This window comes from Phyllobates terribilis, unplaced genomic scaffold (genome assembly GCF_046119375.1).
Source record: "Phyllobates terribilis strain yellow unplaced genomic scaffold, ASM4611937v1 Scaffold_4__5_contigs__length_816908805, whole genome shotgun sequence".
In the NCBI taxonomy this organism is placed as follows: domain Eukaryota; kingdom Metazoa; phylum Chordata; class Amphibia; order Anura; family Dendrobatidae; genus Phyllobates; species Phyllobates terribilis.
In genome coordinates this window covers 479,449,332-479,464,427 of record NW_027362764.1, presented here as the reverse complement: position 1 = coordinate 479,464,427, position 15,096 = coordinate 479,449,332, and the positions used below count along the sequence as shown (strand labels likewise).

The 15,096-nt window shown below is 47.4% G+C and overlaps 1 non-coding gene across 1 annotated transcript; it reads left to right on the top strand.

Moving 5' to 3' along the window:
• The first annotated feature begins 9,238 nt into the window (after positions 1–9,238).
• TRNAI-AAU (transfer RNA isoleucine (anticodon AAU)) lies at positions 9,239–9,312 on the top strand. The gene has a single exon. It is a non-coding gene; the product is annotated as a tRNA-Ile (tRNA).
• The last annotated feature ends 5,784 nt before the right edge of the window (positions 9,313–15,096 follow it).

Below are 15,096 nucleotides of genomic sequence, written 5' to 3'. Positions count from 1 at the left end.
GTTTATCAGGAAGTGATGGTATATCCCAGTAAGATTCTATGATTTCTAATGATGAGCAAAGAACATACGAAGAGGGACAGATACATTGCAAATTCTGACTCATTCTTTGGCTATTAAATCACCCCAGGCTTCCCTTTTTATTGGTCCACAAGATAGGTGATAAATGTCTGAACACTGGGAGTCCCAATCCTAAGAACAGGGTCTTGTGGCTGTGACTCTTGTCCTCCTCATCGCCTGTAAGCAGTGTCTGAAGAACAGTCTGAGTGAAGCGATGGTCCAGAATATGCATTGCCATTTAATTCCATGGCCATGAAGCTGACAGAAACAGCTAATCACTGTATGTTTGGCTCTCTCATTAAAGGGGTTATCCAGGAGTATTTCATTTTTTTACTATGGGCCTAAGAACTAACAGGCAGTTGCAGTTGCCTGCTATGCCCTGCGCTGATCTCTGCTGGCACAGAGCAGTCACAGACCACTCCTGCCAGCAATTCAGATTCTTCTGCTGACATCATATCGACAGAGCAGTAGCTTCTCTTCCGCTTTGCTCTGTTGAAGGGGCATGACTACCGACATCATGCTGATTGACAGCTGGCTCCTCGCTGCCTAACTGCAGGGAGCCAGCAGTCAATCAGCATGATGTCGACAGTCATGCCTGTCAATAGGGCAGGCTGGAAGAGGAAGAGATGTTCGGTTGATGTGGAGCACCTGAATTGCTGGCAGGAGCGGTCAATGAGCGCTCTGAGCTGACGCCAGGTACAACAGGCAGGTACTTGCCTATGTTAACAACTACCTTCTTGTTAGTTTTTAGGACCATAGTGAAGAAAATAAAATAGTCCTGGATAACCCCTCTACCAATGAATGGAGTGGCAGGACAGATGTTTGACTGACACTGCATTCCTCACTACTGTGGTCATAAAGTTAGATGAAGAAGGGGGCACTTATATTGTGGATAGATAATAAATGTCAACTTTGGAAACACCCCTTTAAATTATTCTGTTACCTAAGGTAAAGAATAGTGTTGAGCGAACATGCTCGACACTGCTCGGTACTCGCCCAAGCATCACGCTACTCGGGATGTTCGGCGAGCACCGAGCATTTCCGGGTTACTCGGGCGGGAGCTCGGGTCTCCGCCCTGCATGTTTGGCGCTCTTTACAGAGCCAATGAACATGCAGGGATTGCCAGCCAGTCACTGTAATGCCGCAGCCATGTTGTTTGTGGGCATTACAGTGATTGGCTGGCCGCACAGCGTCACCTCGAGTATTTAAAACCGGGCGCCGCCATCTTGGACACAGTCGCTCCGGATCAGACAGTGTAGGGACAGCGCTGCTGATTTAGGGAGAGATATATCCTGCAAAATAGTTAGTGTAGGGTCTGTAAAGGCTGCCAGATCAAACAAACAGTCCTTCTCAGGACTAATATCCATCCCAGGTATATCAGGCAGGCAGGCAGGCTGTATAGGAGACGCAGTGGTTATACCAGCAAACGCTGCATTACAGTCCTGTGTGCTGCTCCTGTTGCTGAAATTGCTGGACTTAGCTCCAGTTCCCGGGGGCCAGGAAAAATCCTTTTTTTTTTATCTAAATCCTCTTTTTTTTTCCTCCTAAACAATGTACAAATACCCATCTTATTAACCTTTTAGTGTCCCCCCCCCCCCCCCAAAAAAAAAAAGTGTGCCTCTGATTTTTCAGACACAAATATATCTGTTGAAAATAGTCTGGTGTAGGCCCGAGAAATAGAAGTGTGGTTTTGCAGTTCTATGGGCCATTTGTATCTAAAAAAAAACAGTTTGAGTGTGTCGCTCACTGTTCAGCCGCAAATATATATATTTAAAAAAGTCTGGTATACACCAGTAAATTATTACTGTGGCTTTTATGTTCCATGGTAAAACATCTCTATTATCCTGTTTTTGGCATTTTTTGCTGTATAAAAATAATAATAGTGTCTCCCTGATTTTTCAGACACAAATATATCTGTTGAAAATAGTCTGGTGTAGGCCCGAGAAATACAAGTGTGGTTTTGCAGTTCCACGGTTCAAACCTCTGTATTATCCACTTTTGGGCCATTTGTATCTAAAAAAAACAGTTTGAGTGTGTCACTCACTGTTCAGCCGCAAATATATATATATTCAAAAAAGTGTGGTATACACCAGTAAATTATAACTGTGGTTTTGCTGTTCCACGGTAAAACATCTCTATTATCCTGCTTTTGGCATTTTTTGCCGTAAAAAATAAATAGTGTCTCCTGATTGTTCAGACACAAATATATCTGTTGAAAATAGTCTGGTGTAGGCCCGAGAAACACAAGTGTGGCTTTGCAGTTTCACGGTTCAAACCTCTGTATTATCCACTTTTGGGCCATTTGTATCTAAAAAAAACAGTTTGAGTGTGTCGCTCACTGTTCAGCTGCAAATATCTCTATTTAAAAAAGTGTGGTATACCCCAGTAAACAATAACTGTGGTTTTGCCATCCCACGGTAAAAAATCTCTATTATTCAGGTTTTGGTAGTTTTTTCCGTAAAGAAAAACAGTAGTGTCTCCTGACTGTTGTGACACAAAAATATATCTGTTGAAAATAGTCTTGTGAAGGCCCGACATCCCAGTGTGGTTTCGCAGTTCCATGGGTCAAATCGCTGGGTCTTTTGGGTCTTTGGTATCTAAAAAAAAAAAGCAGTTTGAGTGTGTCGCTCACTGTTCAGCCGCAAATATCTCTATTTAAAAAAGTGTGGTATACCCCAGTAAACAATAACTGTGGTTTTCCTCTTCCACGGTTCTAATCTACTCTTTATTACCCTTTTTCTATTGATAGTGCAAGTGTAAGCTATTTTACTTCATTTACAATGGGCAAGGCGCGTGGCAAGGGACGTGGAAGTAGACGTTCTGGTGATGGTTCGTGCAGAGGACGGGGCCGTGGCCAAGGTGAAAATGTGCCACAACCAACAGCCACATCTTCTCGCTCCCACTTCTTGACCGAATTACTAGGGAAGCACAGAACAACACCAGTATTGAGAACAGATCAGTGTGTACAGGTTATTAATTGGATAGCAGACAATACTTCCAGTTACCTGGGCACCACCACCTCCGGTCTGTCTTCCACACGGTCAACTCTTAGTAGCCGTGAGTCTCGACCGCATACTCCTCCTCACCCTGATGCTCCTTCCTCCCACCATGCCGAGTGTCGTCAGACAGCAAGTGATCCCACACTTGGACACTCTGAAGAGCTGTTCACTGGTCCATTTCCATATTTGGGCCCCTCGCCTGATACGCTTGAAGTGGTGGAAGAGGAGATCCCATGTTGCGATGCCCAAATATTTGAACAGCCACGGCCACAGGAAGTCGACGTTGGCAATCTGTCACAAGAGGTGGACGATGACGAGACACAATTGGCAGGAAGTGAGGAGGAGGATCGTGGTGTGCAAGTGGAAAAGGAGGAGGTGGTGGATGATCTAGTAACTGACCCAACGTGGAAGGAGGACATGCAGAGAGAGGCCAGCAGCACACAGGGGGAGGGAGGCAGAGTACCCCAACAGGCAGGAAGAAGCAGTGTGGTGGCCGCAGACAGAAGGCAGGCAACCGTTCCCCGTAACACCAACACGAGGGACGTTGCCAGTACAAGCGGTAGGTCTTCCAGAGTCTGGAATTTTTTTAAAGACTCTGCTGATAACCCCAAAAAGGCCATATGTTCCACCTGCCATGCCAGCATCAGCAGGGGTGACAAAACTACCAGCCTGACCACCACCAGCATGATCAGGCACATGGCAGCAAAGCACCCGACTTTGTGGGGCGAAACCCAGGGTCCACGACCAGTGTCAGCGGGTGTCACCACTGCTTCTTCCACTGTTGTGCGTGCAATAGAACCCCCTGTTGTGTGTGCAAGGCAATCCCCTGTCCATACTGCATGTAAAGATGCCCCCTCCTCTCAGTCTCCACTTGTTATGGCAGTTTCTCAAGAAACAGCATCAACGTCCACGTCCACGTCCCACCGCAGCCTTCAATTGTCCATATCCCAGACCTTTGAACGAAAGCGGAAATTCGCAGCTAACGCCCCACAGGCCACAGTCCTAAATTCGCACATTTCACGACTGCTTGCATTGGAAATGCTGCCTTTTAGGCTGGTGGAGACGGAATCCTTCCGCAATCTTATGGCGGTGGCCGTCCCTCGGTACTCGGTCCCCAGCCGACACTATTTTGCCCGATGTGCCATCCCCGCACTACACAAGCACGTGTCCCAAAGCATCTGCCGTGCCCTCAACAACGCAGTTACTGGGAGAGTCCACCTGACAACGGACACGTGGACAAGTGCTTGCGGCCAGGGACTGTACATCTCTCTGACGGCACACTGGGTAAACATAGTGGAAGCCGGGACCCAGTCGGACCTTGGGACGGAACACATCCTCCCCACACCGAGGATTGCGGGCCCTATGTCAGTCAGAGTTGCCCCCACAGTGTACAGCTCCTGCGCATCCTCCTCCTCCTGCTCCTCCTCATGTTCAGCCTCCATCTCAGATATCACCACATCAGTTACAAGCTGGAAGCATTGCAGTACTGCCTCCGCCAAGCGGCAACAGGCTGTGCTGAAACTCATAAGCTTAGGTGATAAACCTCACACTGCTTGTGAGTTGTGGACAGCTGTGAAAGAGCAGGCAGATCTGTGGCTGAGACCGCTGAACCTACATCCCGGCATGGTCGTGTGTGACAATGGCCGTAACCTGGTGGCGGCTCTGAGGCGAGGTGAGATCACACACGTACCATGCCTGGCTCATGTGCTTAACCTCGTGGTTCAGCGGTTTCTTAAATCGTACCCCGAGTTGCCAGATCTGCTCGTGAAAGTACGCCGCCTGTCAGCTCATTTTCGCAAGTCGGCTACAGCTTCCGCCGCCCTTGCTGAGTTGCAGCAGCGTTTGCAGCTTCCGGCACACCGACTGGTGTGTGATGTCCCCACACATTGGAACTCTACCCTCCACATGTTGCAAAGGATTTGTGAGCAGAAGAGAGCAGTTGTGGAGTACCAGCTGCAACAAGGCCGTCGATATTCAGGTCAGACTCCGCACATAAGACCTCAGGAGTGGACCTGGATGTCTGACATATGTACCATCCTGACAAACTTTGAGGAGGCCACCAAGATGGTGAGTGGCGATGACGCCATCATTAGTGTCAGCATCCCACTTGTCTGTCTTTTGCAACGCTCTCTGCAGAGAATTAAAGAGGAGGCATTGCAGCCAGAGTATGATGAGATGGATCAAGAAGCCGTAGCGGGCGACTACACACAGCCCAGCCTGATCTCATCCCAACGTGCATTGGGGGACAATGAGGGAGAGGAGGAGGAGGAAGAACAGGAGCTGCTATCATGCGTTGTAGATGGTAGTACCTGTACAAGTGTCATACCGTCGGTTCAGTGTGGGTGGCCTGACGACATGGGGGAGGAGGAAGAGGAGGAGGAGGAGGAGAGCATGGTCAGTCGTCATCTTGGTGAGGACACGGAAATCTGGCCCGTTACCAGTCTGGCACGCATGGCAGACTTTATGTTACGCTGCCTTAACCGTGACCCTCGCGTTGTCAAAATGTTGGTTGACAGTCATTACTGGTTGGTGACACTTGTAGACCCCCGCTACAAGGAGAACTTTCACTCTCTTATTCCTGAGGTGGAGAGGTCTACAAAAATGGGGCAATACCAGAAGGCCCTTGCTGCAGAACTTTTAAAAAAATTCCCATCTGAACACGCTAGCGGCAGAGGTCACAGTTCATTGCCCAACCAAGGCATACAGGCGAGAGAGATGCAACTCCAATCCAGCAGAGGCAGGGGAACACTGTCAACGTTCTGGGACAGTTTTCTGACACCTGCCCAGCTTACAGGCCCTGAGGCGCGGGGTACTCTCACAAGGAGTGGAAAGTTTCAAAAGATGGTGAGGGAGTACCTTGCCGATCGTACCAGTGTCCTCCGTGATTCCTCTGTGCCTTTTAATTATTGGGTATCCAAGCTGGACACTTGGAATGAACTCGCTCTGTACGCCTTTGAGGTCCTGGCCTGCCCTGCCGCTAGCGTGTTATCGGAGCGTGTTTTTAGTGCTGCTGGGGGAATTATAACTGATAAGCGCACTCGCCTGTCAACTGACAATGCTGACAAGCTGACCCTTATCAAAATGAACAAGGGCTGGATTGGGCCAGACTTCTCATCACCACCAAATGACAGCAGAGTAACATAAAGTCAAATCCACTGTGTTATTTCGGGAGGTGTATTCACATGCACCGCTTCACACCCACACATGGGTATACGCTTCCTCGTTTCGGTTGTTTAATCTTCTTCTCGTTATCCTCAGCCTCCACCACCACTATACCACCAGGGTGCCAGCATTGCAAGTTCCTCCGTCCTAATTTTTGGCAGCTTTTGCTGGAAAAGCATAAGCAAATACCATGGGACACCCACTCCCCAATAATGGGACTTATGTTTGTAATATGCTGTACTGCATGGCTCTTGTAAGGGGCATTGCAAGTTCCTCCGTCCTAATTTTTGGCAGCTTTTGCTGGGAAAGCATAAGCAAATACCATGCGACACCCACTCCCCAATAATGGGACTTATGTTTGTAATATGCTGTACTGCATGGCTCTTGTAAGGGGCATTGCAAGTTGCTCCGTCCTAATTTTTGGCAGCTTTTGCTGGGAAAGCATAAGCAAATACTATGGGAGACCCACTCCCCAATAATGGGACTTATGTTTGTAATATGCTGTACTGCATGGCTCTTGTAAGGGGCATTGCAAGTTGCTCCGTCCTAATTTTTGGCAGCTTTTGCTTGCAAGGCATAAGCAAATACTATGGGACACCCACTCCCCAATAATGGGACTTATGTTTGTAATATGCTGTACTGCATGTGACGCGCCCCCTGGGCCGTGTGTACACGTGTGTGGGATACCCGGTGCCGGGTCTCTGGGGTCTGTAGTCTCCGTGGCGGTGACCCGGTCCCGTGGCTCAGGCTGGTCAAACCAGTGGCAGTCTTTCTTAGGTTTTGAGGTTAATTGTCCGACTGCGCCACCCGTGGATTGCGGTCAGGGAGTACCAACGCTGCGAGGCAGACCGCTGAGGCTGGTGTTGTGTGCGCAGCATAGAATGGGATAACTCCCCTCGGGAGGAGTATAGCCTCAGGGCAGTGAGTGTGGATGATGGGGGTGATGGTGCACGAGCGCAGCAGGAACGACTCAGAGTCTTTGCAGTGCAGTTCAGGGTCTTTACTGATGATTATAAGGTAGACCCTCCCTGGAGTACTGGCTAGCATAAGAGGCCTGGTCAGTCTGTGAGCAAGCAGGAGTTCCCCTGGCCAGGTGGAGTTGTCCTCCCCGTCTGTCTGCACTCTTCCTGGCTACCTTGCTGTAAGCGGGTAGAAGTAGCCCACGTCCCTGAGTGTACCGTGTAGTGCTCACCCGTATGGCTGGTGACTTGGGGCCTTCTGTTAGCCTCCGCTCCACGACGGCGGTGCTGGTCCCTTGCTTGTGACTGAGCCTCCGGGCTTCTATGGCCAGAGGACCTGAAATCCCCTGCCGGCTGGTTTCTGCTGCTGGATATATAAGTCCTCACAGCTTCGGACTCCTGTGTCCGGTTCCTATTGTCTTCTGCCAGGGCGAGCTCTGCTCAGCTTCCAGCCCCTGGTCTTTAACTCCTAGCTCCTACAGAGCTCCTTGCTGTTACTTTCCCTTGCTCTCACTCTGACTCTGACTGTTCTCTGACTCACTCAACCCCGCCCCAGATCCAGTTTATAAGGGCAGAATTCTCCCCTCCCAGGACTGGGGCAGGAGGATGTTGCATGTTTAAGCGATCCTGACCAGGAAACCTCCCACTTGCTCTCCGACGTAATATCTCTATTACTGTGGTGACCAGACCACTGGGGTGCCACACATGGCTCTTGTAAGGGGCATTGCAGTTCCTCATAATTTTTGGAAAGCCTTCCATTCACTGCTTAGGCCAACAGTGCACGGGAGACCTAGTTGCTATAAATCGAAAAAAAGGTTTAGTTAACGCCCTCTGACCTCCATGTCATTTCGAAGGGGCATTGGAGTGGCTCGAAATTTTTGGTAGGCATTGCATTCACTGTATGCCCTATAACTGTGTAGCCGAACCGCTCCTTTTGTTACAGAAACATATCCTACAAGACATATCTGGTTGACTGGCCTGATATTGATGTGAATGGTCCCTGTTCCTCCTGCTCTTTCTCCTTTGCCACCACCTCATCCATCATTTATCGCCTGAAGCTTTGTTTTAACGGGAGTCATAGAACTGGGATAGTAGCAGGAAAACATCCAGCAATCCTCGGAGGAGGTAGGATATGCGCCAAAACGCGGACCACCTCAGGCCTAGCCGCTACTACATACATGCGCTTGCATTCCAAGAAAACAAAGCAGATGCTAACTTCTATCATCATCATCATGCTCCTCACCTAGGCACTCTCAACTCCCCTGATGGAGAAGCCAGGGCCCACCGGAGGAGTCTGGTTCTCTGGTGGGCTCGTCCAATGCTGCCCTAAAGCAGGCCCGGCTAAGAAAAGTGTGGGGGAAGGTGACAGGAGAAATCAGGGCGGCTGGGGACCGAGTATGGACACCTGGCCGCCACCTGGCGGCTGGGGACCGAGCATGGACACCCGGCCGCCGGGCGGCTGGGGACAGAGTATGGATACCTCGCTGCCGAAGCGGCCATGAGGTAGTGGCCAGCTTCGGCCTCCTCCAAACTAAAAGGCCTCATTTCAAGTGAAAGCTAGCAGTATGGTATTCCAGCCTGCGGGTGGGTGGGTGGTTGGCTGCATATTTTCGCTTGCATTGCAAGGAATGGGGGAGGTACAATTGAACACTGCCCTGGGACAAGGACTTGCACGGGGATAGTTGCAAGTCTGCATCTTCTGATGCGGCAAGGATCACTTCTGATGGGCACACTTTTAGACAGTGACCTGGGGGTCAGAGATGCTTCCAGGGGTCTTCCCCATGCTGATCCCTTGTCTTTTCAGCACTGTATGCATGTGTCACACAGCACATGGCCAGATAAGGTTGTAAAATGTTAAAATGACATTTCCCTGGTGAATACATTTGTCACGGTTGAAAACAATACAGACGTGCAAAAACGCATAAAAAATGCTACTTGTGAACATAGCCCAAGGTGTGGAGGAGTATTTTTGTTTTTGGTTATTTATTTTACCTTATACACAAGTCTTTACCCTGGAAAGGATGTTCCTTAACCCCTTTCCGACCTGGTCAGTAATAGTATGGCCGGTTAGCTCAGTTGGTTAGAGCGTGGTGCTAATAATGCCAAGGTTGCAGGTTTGATCCCTGTACGGGCTAAGTTTCTTCAAACAGAGGCTGGACAGATATCTGTCTGAGATGATTTAGTGAATCCTGCTTTGAGCAGGGGGTTGGACCAGATGACCCAGGAGGTCCCTTCCAACTCTACCATTCTATGATTCTATGAGTACGCACCAGGTCGGGAAGGCCGGTTCAGCGGGGGCTCCAGCGGTGAGCCCGCACTGAAGCGAGCACATGTCAGCTGATTATTGGAATCGCAATCCACCCGCGGCTGTTAACATGTTAAATCTCTGACAGTGGCATTTAACTCGCGCTTCCGGGAGTCCTAAGCCCCGCCCATCAGTGACCCCGTCACGTGATCGCGGGTCACCAATGGGTGGGCATGACAACTCAGGGTCTGCAGCAGACGCCTGTGGTTGTCATGTCTCAATTGCTATGAGCGCCACCTAGTGGTCAGCGCTCATAGCAAGTGAGCATTTCTCCTGCATACAAGCGATCTGCTCATCGCTTGTATGCAGTAGAAGCAATCAGACAACTGCTGCTTCTAGTCTCCTCTGGAGACTATAGAAGCAAGCAGAAAGTGTAAAAAAAAAGTTTTTAAAAAAATAAAAAATATATAAAAGTTTAAGTCACCCCCCTTTCGCCCCATTGAAAATAAAATATATATATATATAAAAAAAAAAACACATACACATATTTGGTATCGCCGCGTTCAGAATCGCCCGATCTATCAATATAAAAGAAGAATTAATACAAACAGTAAACGGCGTAACGAGAAAAAAATTTTAAACGCCAGAATTAAGTTTTTTTGGTCGCTACAACTTTGCAATAAAATGCAATAACGGGCGATCAAAACATCGGATCTACCCCAAAATGGTATCAATAAAAACGTAAGCCCGGCACGCAAAAAATAAGCCCTCACCTGGCCCCAGATCCCGAAAAATGGAGAAGCTAAGGGTCTCGGAAAATAGCGTCATTTTTTTTGTTTTTTTTAGCAAGCTTTGGATTTTTTTTTCACCACTTAAATAAAAAAGAACCTATACATGTTTGGTGTCTATGAACTCGTAACGACCTGGAAAATAATGATGGCAGGTCAGTTTTAGCAATCTGTGAACGTGGTAAAAAAAGGACCCAAAAAACAACTGTGGAATTGCATTTTTTTTGCAGTTTCACTGCACTTGGAATTTTTTTCCCATTTTCCAGCACACGATATCGTAAAACCCGTGATGGTGTTTAAAAGTACAACTCGTCCCGCAAAAAATAAGCCCTCACATGGCCATATTGAACGAAAATTAAAAAAGTTTTGGCTCTGGGAAGAAGGGGAGCAAAAAAGGAAAACACAAAAACAGAAAGACCCATGGTCATTAGGGGTTAACATATTTCACAGGAAAGCACTTTCACTTTCATTTTTGAACGTTTTATTGTGAGCCTGTAAAAGTGGCTTAATACCTCTGACCACGTTGTTGACAGCAGTGACCTGGGGGTCAGAAATGCTTCCAGGGGCGATCCCCATGCTGTCCCCATGTCATTTGAGCACTGTCACTATCGTTTTGGGCACTTTTTAGGCTTTCTACAGACTGCTGGGGGAGCCGCCGCAAAAATGTTCGGGTCTCCCATAGACTAACATTGGGCTCGTTGCTCGGGTCGAGCACCCGAGTATCACAGTGAGCTCGGCCCGAGCTTCGAGCACCCGAGCATTTTAGTGCTCGCTCAACACTAGTAAAGAACTTTTCTAGTTAAAAAACAGAATTGTGAATCGTGATATAGTATGTAAGAGACAAAAAAAATCAGATTCTAAGAATAGAGGAGAATCGTGTTCTGAACTGTAGTTCTCAGAAGCCTATACTGACCCAGCGTACTTTAATGTTAACTTCTGTACAATATAATCTCCCAAACAAGGAAAAGTTTAGTACTGCACAATGGTACGAGTTTAACTTTCAAGGTATGACCTTTAAACAGCATGTCACCACACATATCAAAGGAGACTTCAGAATTCTATGTGAATCCTGGAGAATTCAATCTACAGCCATAGACCAAAATGTATCTATTAGTGTTGATTAGAGATACGAAGAATTAGCCTTTTATCTCATACACTTATAATACTTTCTTATATAGTTTTAGAATCAAAATAGTTATAAAATCAATGAGATCAAGAAATAATTATATGTTTTGTAGTTAAAATAAAAAAAAAATGCTGATACTCAAAGGTGTGAAAAGAGATTTTTCAATCCAGTAAAGCAAACTAAAAGCAAAAAATACTTTATTGTGACTTCATTAAAATAGTAGCATGGGCATAAAAATATATGTGATGCGTTTCGGGTCTACTTGAGTCTTAATCATACTGTAAATGTAGTTCGATTACTATTGCCCCAAAGCACAGACAGTTTAGTGGCTTGTTCCATCTACATCGACCGAGCCGCTGAGCTCAGAGATTGGCTGCAGCATTGTCGATATGACAACAAACATAGACCAAGGCAGTGGTGGAGACAAAGCTCTGGACCCGGGGAGGGTAAAGCAGAGAGCAATAGGGGTAGGACGAGCAGGCAAAGGAAGTGTGTGAAAAGAGGACACCATATATAACCATAAAATCTTCAAGGGGTGTCAAATCAGGAGTTCATGGTGTTTTGGGGTGACGTTTTTGGTACGCCAGGGAGCAGTAATATCAAAGGCAGGGGACAGAGACTTGTTGCATTGCTGCATTAGGTAGTTAGGCTGTGAAAAAGTATCCACCTGTACCTTGAATCTAAGTTTGTTCCTAATATCTTGGGAAGATAATCCTTCAAGAATTCTGTGTTTTTATGGGTTCTCTGTTTTGGTACTTGACAGCTGGAGAGTTAAATGAGAAATCAATAGCGTGATGGTCAGACCATATACAGTAACTGAGTTTACTGCTACATTTGAGATCTCCATTCCTATGTGAAATATTAAATCCAGAGTGTGACTCTTTATGCGAGTGGTTGAGTCGACTGATTGAGAGAAGCCTAGTTCATCCATGGTAGTAAACAGTATGTTCCCAAACTGTGAGAGGTAGTCATCTATCCAAGCATTGAAGACTCCAAGTATGATCCACCTTTGATGTTCAAGTGTGAAGATGGACAACAGTTCTGTGAATTTTTTAAACAATGTTTATCCTTCACCTAGGTTTTGGTATATCACTAAATTCTAATGCATTGGCAGCTGAAATTTGGGCACAAATACATTCAAAGGAGTTGATTACATGAATGGGTAACATTTTTATCTTTAAGGTGGACTCGAAACAGATAGCTACAGCACTTATTTTTAGTCCCTTTCTCTCCTGGTGTAGTACTAAGTAGTTCTTTGGTACTGTAGCTTCTAGGGAGGGGGCAATATTTTCAATGAGCCACATATTATTTATAAAAGTTAAATCATGGATTTGATTAGGTCATGAACGATAACTGTTTTGCGGTTGATTGATCCTGAATTGCAGATGCCAGCTCTGAACTGGTTTTCAATAGCTGATTTTGTATTGTGCATTAAGTTGTATCCTACTTGGACATGCAGACTTTATTTTGTTCCTGTTCTTCCAGTAGCTACTTGTTTTTTTTATTTCAGGAATATTTACTATCACTGGATTGCTGACAGGGTTAATGCAGTGTTTCCTGTCTTTTTAACATCCCCTTTATAGCCTCTATGGGTCTTTTTTTTAAAACCCACAGTTATTTTAGCAAGTTTATCTGTGCTGGGTATAGATAAGATGCTGCCTTGATAGGTTGAGTTGAAAGTATGAGTTTGTGCACACAGGGATCAAGACACAGTTTTTTTGTTCGGAGTTATATACTGTACAAGGTATTCAGACATCATATACTACATCCAATATTCACGACGGAGTATGGACCGCGATGCTTGGACCGGCTGCAAGTCTCTTGACCCAAATGCAACAGCCTTATATATGCCTATGAGGAGACCCGTGGCTGATCTCGACATCATGATCGGTACTCTGATTGTGAATGTCAGACAAGTGAAAATGGGGGAAATAAGACTGAGTGTGGAATTTATTTCCCTTTAACCCCTTTCCGACCCAAGGCGTACTAATATGTATCTGTGCCCTGGGACTTATGGACCTGATACGTATTAATACGCCCTATCTTTAAAGCGGCACCGCGACCGAAGTCGTGGTGATAAAATTAAAATTCCGGTGCCATCTTACCTCAGGGTAGATGGCGTCGGCATCTCGGGGTGTGGCGCCGCCCCCCCACACCCACGATCACTGTGATTGGCTGTTCAATTCTGAACAGCCAATCACAGCATTTCTCACTGTTTCCGGCTCCTAAGAGCACCGATCCTAGGCTGTTGCCTAGTAACCCCAGCCCTCTCCCCAAACTGCTAGGATCGGTGCGATCGCCAATCAAATCGATCGCACCGATCACAGCGGGACCGCGCGGTAACAGGGCGGTCACGGGGCGGTGACCGGCTTGTGACCTGCCTGTCACCTCCCCATGACCCCCTGTGAAGTCATACAAGCCCCCTGCCAGCCCCCAGCCTGCTCTGATTGGAGCGATCGATGATGACATCGATCGCTCCAATCAGAGTACATGAACACAGGTGACATGGCGGTCACAGGGCGGTGACCGGCTTGTGACCTGCCTGTCACCTCCCTGTAACCCCCTGTGGTGCGTGCCCAGGACCCAGCCATCTCTGATTGGTGCGATCGATGTCATCATCAATCACACCAATCAGTGTACCTGACCAGGTGGTGACCGGCCTGTGAACTGCCTGTCACCACCATGTCACCCCCCTGTGACCGCCCTGTAGATCCTCACACTTGATGAGGATTTCTACAGAGCGGTCACGTCTGATCACTCTGTGCTGGGCCTTGTAGTTACACAATCTTCTGTGACACTACAAGACCTCCTCCTACCTGCTCCAGTCACTGCTGCCGCTCTCCAGGGTCCTGGATCTCTTGTTCCGGCATCTGCTGAGCTGTTCAGGCTGCTGGATCTTCAGCTTCGGTGTCCGGCTGCTGTCCAGGGTCCTGGATCTCCTGCTCCTGTCTCCTGGGTCGTCGGTCTCCAGCTTCTTATCCTGCGGATCCTGCTCCTGAGCCTCTTCCAGAACCTGCTGCTGATCCTGCTGAAAGAAGAACAGAGAAGACTTTGGTAAGTGCATCTCTGTTCTCCCCTCATCCACCCCTCTCCCCCCCCCCTCCTTTTACCAATTTTCTTTTTTCGTGCGTCCTGCAGCGGCCGAGCGCTGAGCAGTGTCTACGTCACTGATCAACTTCCGTGCTCGCTGCTTTTCACAACTTTTCTTTTTTTCTTTTCTGTGTTCGCTGTTTTCACGTCTTTTCTTTTTTTCTTTTCTGTGTTTGCTGTTTTCACGACTTTTCTTTTTTTCTTTTCTGTGTTCGCTGTTTTCACGACTTTTCTTTTTTGCTTTTTTTTTCTTTCTTTCTTTTCTTTCTCTTCTTTTTCTTGTCCCTGTCAATTCTCCCCCCGCCAACTTTGCACCACATCCGCGCACACACCCAGCAGCTGCCGAGAGTTGATTGGTGACATAGTTCACCGATCCGCACTCGTGCTCGCTGTTTGAACCACCTACGGTAGTTCTTTTTTTTCTCAGGAAAAAAAAGTTCACACCAAGCACACTGACACACACACACTAAATAAAGAACTGACACGCACGCGCCACATACTCGGGAAAAAAAAAATGGCCGGCTCATCCCAAACTCGCTATTTAGCGGAGGAGGCATACTCTTTTGTTGCCTCCGACACTGAGACCGACAGCGAGGGCGAGGATCTCACATTTCTTTGCTTTTCTGACGCCTTATCGTCCTCCTCTTCCTACTCTTCTTCCTCCTCTTCT